The 5,833-nt window shown below is 39.2% G+C and overlaps 1 non-coding gene across 1 annotated transcript; it reads right to left on the bottom strand.

Moving 5' to 3' along the window:
* Window positions 1–721: 721 nt before the first annotated feature.
* Window positions 722–881, bottom strand: LOC115031209 (U1 spliceosomal RNA). The gene has a single exon (XR_003836828.1). It is a non-coding gene; the product is annotated as a U1 spliceosomal RNA (small nuclear RNA).
* Window positions 882–5,833: the final 4,952 nt, after the last annotated feature.

Raw genomic sequence — 5,833 nt, 5'->3', positions numbered from 1 at the left:
AGATACGGCATCTTAAGCTTAGCATGGAAATTGTAAAGTCAATAGTCGAGCAGTTTGAACAGTCTTTGTCTTAAGTATCTGAGAAAATATTGAAGTGCAATTTGTAAGGGTTTTCCAGGGCTGACTGCAGGCGCTCAGCAGAAAAGTTCGTCAAGTTACTAGGAAGGAAGAAACATTCTCCTCATCGATTAGCAGATACCAATTCCATTATAAACATATATGCATGTTGACCTTTTAGCTTGTTTTCCTGAATACAAATTCAGTAGAGCTCTCACACAGCTGCTCATGCTGTGATAGTATTTTGGGGCAATGGAACACAAATGGGGACATCAATCTACCCTCTTCATTCGAGAGTCACTGTATGGAGCCTAATTGCTGGTTCCTCTGTGGTACCCATGCAGAGCTTATACCAGTCAGCAGGCCTGGGGTTTAAAGATTTCTCCATAGTGAAGTTTCACTGCTTAAAGGCGGAGGTTAGAATCTTGGACAAATAAAGCAAATATTGAGTGGCTTCTAATGCCTTCCCCCTTTGACTTGGAAAACAAACAGGTGTACATTGTTAAGACTACAGGGTCATTGAAACAGGCTTGCACAATTCAACAGCTAAGCTGAGAAGCCAACAATAGAAGCAAACTCAAATTATTTTTTCCCACAGACAGAAAAGATTAATTTTCCTCTGTGCAGTTTTGAAGGTCTCTTTCATTCATTTAATTTTTTCCCTCAGGGGAGAGCACAAACATTGTCCCCCACTACCACAAAACTATGCAGTTGCCCACATTTGGGGAAATCACAGGGGTCAGCACACCTGGTGTGCAACGAATAAGCCTCAACCTGACAAAACCAACTTTGTAATTATGGTACTTCCCCTGCCAGGTAAGTCTTTGAAGGTCTCTTTTAGATATGATGTTGCCAATCAAAGCACCGATGAGGAGACTGTAGTAGAGCACTTGATTTAGAAAGGAGTTTTTTAATTTCTTGAGTCAAACTTTACTCTAGGTGTTCAACAGTCATAACATAATTGTTGCTTCCATGAAATGACATGCCAGAGATAGAAACAGTGCCATGTACCAGTCCGTGTCTTCTGAAAGTGCTACAACATAACCCAGGAGATCAAATTAGAGGGAATGATTGCCCCTAATCAGAGAGTTTCATTCCTCGCTCTCCTGGCCCCACAGCTTTTGGACCATGTGTGAGGCAGTACATCATGGGAGGGGACTTATGGCTGGACTTATGGTACACTTCTCAGAGGCTGGAATGAGAGCAGGAGTTGTGTTTGTAATATTTTTTCCAGCACATACACCTAGGATCTAGCCTTCTTCTTCTGGGTCTCACCTCCCAAATGCTCCACCATTTCTCAATGACGCCATACTAAGACAACCAAACCTTTAAATATAGGCTCTTAATTAACATGTGAAGTCCACACGATAATAATCTTAGACTTTTTATATTTGAGTTACAATTCTTGTCCCAACCTCGAAAAGTGGATTTTATTTCTCTGTCACAGAAGAAACAGATCCCGTGGAAGATAAATAGAGATTTGAATATATACACTACACTCAGTGTAGTGTTGAAGACATTCAACAATTTATAGAAAAATAAAATCTTTTATTTTCATCATTAAGTTCATGGATGAGATATATATCACAAAAGACAACTTTTTAAGAGAAAAGCATACAAATCTATCTAAAATAGCCAAAGGAATGGAGAAGTCTGTGTATGTTTATTTCAGTTGATAAAGGGTATAGTTGTGGAGAGGTGGGGATAGACAAAGAAAGAATGAAATATTGGTAATACAATGAGGGAACTTTATCAAGGTTTACATGTTCAAGCTTTGCTCTGTATCCCTGTATATTTAAAGACAGGGCCACTCTTCTCTCCATAGAAATTGGGTGCCTCTCATGTAAGAGCCTTATGGGTAAAGCCAGTTTGGTTTTATGGCCTATGTCAGGTCATACAACTCTTTCTGAGTTTAATGACCTGTATTGAGGATAGAGGTGCTGGGAGGGTGTGAATGGCCCTCTTCGTTTGATTTTCTCACATACTAAGGAGACATATTTTGGTGTAGCATGTTCTAAAACTCATCACTTACCTTTCTGGGTCTTAATTTATTTGTCTAGAAAGTGTGGACATAATGTAATCTATTTCTTATTTTCACTACTGAGGTCAAATTTGTTAATTGTATAAATATACAGCTATATGCAAAGCCGCTAAAATATCTTGATGTATAGTGTTATATTTTATTATTACAACTCCACTATTCTTCTATTGTCTATTTCACTATGTCTATAGTTTTAAAATTGCTTTATTTTACACACCAAAGATAGCAGAGAATCAAAGACAAACAAAAATTCTTGCTTTCTTCCCAAACAGGGATTGGTATCTTATCCATGATGCATGATGGGATGTTATCAAGGCAATCAAAGCTTGAGAAGGTAATAGTCAGAGCTGAGGGTTCTATATTGATTTATGTCATTCTTTTGTGGTAGTCTTGCTATGTAGTCCAGGTTATCCTGGATCTGATATATATTTTTCTTTTTCTTTCATACAATACATCCTGACCAAAGTGTCCCTTCTGTCCACTCCTCCCAGTTCCTCCTCTCTTTCCTAGATCCACTCCTATTTCTTTTTCTTTCAGGAAAGATAAGGATTCCAAGGGATATTAACCAAATATGGCATAATAGGATACAATATGACTGGGTACAAACACTCTTATCCCAGCTGGGTGAGGCAACCCAGTAGGACTAAAACCATCCCAAGAGCAGGTGAAAGAGTCAGAGACACCCCTACTTCCACAGTTAGAAGCCCTGCAAACACCCCAGGCTAAACAACCATAGCATGTATGCAGGGTAAGTTTCAGAGTTTAGTTGGGGCCCGCTATGTTTGCCATGTTTGTGGAGACAGTGAGTTGCAATTTGAAATTTAACAGGCTAGCTACTGACTGTATAATGGATTTGGAAGTGACAGATGTCATCTAAAACCTTGAAACTGGATGATATACTGCCGTAGTTAGGGTATCCATTGTTGAGAAGGGATGCCATGATCAAAACAACTCAAAGGAAACTTTTAACTGGGGTTGTCTTATACTTTCAGAGGTTCAGTCCATTATCATAATGGCGGGGAGCATGATAGGGGAGCATGCAGGAGCAAGCAGGCAGACTGGTTACTGGAGGATCCAAGAATTCCACATCTTGATAGGAAGGCAACCACAAGGAGGGTCTCTTCTGCTCTATGTGGAACTTAAGCAAGGGACCTCAAAGCCCACACCTACAGTGATGTACTTCCTTCAATAAGGCCACACCTACTCTAACAAGGCCATACTTCCTAAGAGTAGCACATCCCATGAAGCAAGCATATTCAAACCATAGATACCAAAGAGGTGGGTAAAGAGAGAAAATAAATGTCTAGAGATTGAACTTCCTCAATAAACAAACAAGAGGTTGGTGGACGGAAAAGGAATCAACAGGCAGACAAAAATGTACTTTGGAAGATATGATGGAAGTAGATACAAAATTTCAGAAATGATGCTAAGAAGTAGTATTGATCAAATGTATCAAATGCTGCTGACAAGGTAGGAAGAAAACTGAGGATGCTGTGGATTTAGTAATGACGAAATCACAATGATAGAAAGAGGAGTTTTAGCTGGGTGGTGGAAGCCCAAAGAAGCACTAGTAAACATAACTTTGATAATGCAAAGAAGGGTTCCTCACCAAGACCTAAAGGTCTACTGCATGTAGGGGATTACCCTTACCTTGGCATAGGCAGCTAATAATATTAATGAAGGAGAAGAAAGGAAACTAGGTAGCTCTAGTGTTAAATCTTATATCATCAGCTTTGGGCTGTTTTATTTATTTCATTGTTTGGGCAAAATAAGAAAAAGGAAAGAAGAAAAATAACCAAGAATCCTAGACTCTCTGTAGTAAAGCTATAAAAAAGCAAACTAAGGCACAATGAGGGTGAGTTGGCTTAGTTCATTGCTTGCTGTGCAATTCTAACAGTCAGAGTTTGATTCCTAGAATCCCTAGTAAAAGAGAGAACCAGTTTCTGGAGGTTTCTTTTTGGCTTCCACACATGCACTATGGCACATGCACTCCCCTTATAATAAGTTCAATTCAATTAAAAAAGGCTTAATGAAATTGGCCTGTTATTCAGCAGTTCAACTGTGGCTAGGCCAACAGTGCAGAGGCTGGAGGAAGGCGTGACAGCCTTAGGAGACACTTCAGTTTGGACTTTCTTACTTGGTATTTAGCAGTGGAGGAATAGATGGGATAAGGTCAGGTCAAGTCTTAGAGTTAGCATTGGGTGACCCTCTGGACTGTGAAGATGAACGACTAGAGAGAGTAGAGGGCCTTCTTACTTTGTACACTCAAGTTCCTCTGTATGAGGCTTGCTCTTCTCTTTTAATGGTAGAGGGATCTCCCTTGAATTCATTGTCCCGTAATTAGTATTTTCTCAAAGATGTGGTTTTAAAAAATTCTAAAGATAAAACCTATAGCTTTGAATGGAACTTTAAAATGGTAAAGTAGTACTATCATAATTATATAAAGAAAAACCAAACAGACATAAGGTCCAAGGGCTAATGACGTGGATACATCTACAGGGGTTGTATTCTCACTTGTTCTTATTTGACTTCTAGCACAGACTCAGTCCTTTAATATTTTATTAAATCTATTTCCAGCATTTAGACATTTTCTGTAGAAAGTGGTGACTTTTCTGACTTAGGAAAACCTCTCATCATTGATGTGGGGGGTAAAAATCTCCAAAAGGAGGAAAGATGGGAAGCAGCATCCTACCACTTACTTATGCAAATGCAAGTACAAACAATCAGACTAAACATTGTAGGCTAAACCAGCGTTACTACTTTATCACTAGTGATCTCCCCTTGTAAACTTATTTGTAGACAAATAAAGTCTTTAATAGCTCCTGATACAGGAGGAGTAATAGCATCCAGTCATGAGATTTGGGGTCATTGCAGATTCTTCAGAAAAGAGTGAATGTTAATAATGATAGGAAGCATTGTCACATCTGTACTGGGTGACACATACCTGGTTTCCTTTAGACTTTAAAATAACAGTGAGAGAGTTTAGCAAGGAGCACTGAAGATTGGACAAGACTGTAACCTGCCCCATTGAAGCGGCCAAGCGTTTTGCAGCAAAAGCACTTAAACCTGAGTCTGCTTTCAGGCTACACTAATAATGATGACACTGTGGCTTTGCTTTAGCTCTTTCTACCTTGAACTTCTCACTCCAGACAAATCATCTGGGACACTTTTATGACGAGCAGGGTAGACTATTACTTATGCATTAAAGATTAAGTCTACTTCCTCTCATCTCATCATTATAATTTCAATCTTTCAGCTCATAATGCTTTGGTCTTTGGGAATCCATTTATGTTTAAAATGCTATTACTTGTGGCAAGGGTCATTCATTTAACCATTATCTGTGAATATCTTTATTATTAGTCAACTACACTACATTAATTACCAGGCAGTTTGACTTTCTCAGGAGAGAAAATATTTACCCAAGACTAGACCTGGAAATTGGAGAAAAATTCATGGGGAAATGTATGAAAAAGAAGAAACTCAGGACTGGGAGGGAGGTGGTAGGCATTTTTCAGTAACAAGAGAGGATTTTTTTTTTTTTTTTTTGTCTTTTTGAGACAGGGTTTCTCTGTATAGCCCAGGCTGTCCTGGAACTCACTTTGTAGACCAGGCTGGCCTCGAACTCAGAAATCCACCTGCCTCTGCCTCCCAAGTGTTGGGATTAAAGGCGTGCGCCACCAAGACCAGCATCTAGCAAGAATTTTTTAGATGGATTCCAAGCACTTAATACACTCA

Source organism: Mus caroli, unplaced genomic scaffold, assembly GCF_978045245.1.
Source record: "Mus caroli unplaced genomic scaffold, Mus_caroli_1 scaffold_4, whole genome shotgun sequence".
Taxonomy (NCBI): Eukaryota; Metazoa; Chordata; class Mammalia; order Rodentia; family Muridae; genus Mus; species Mus caroli.
Note: the sequence above shows the minus strand (reverse complement) of the source record. Positions and strands in the feature narration are given on the sequence as shown.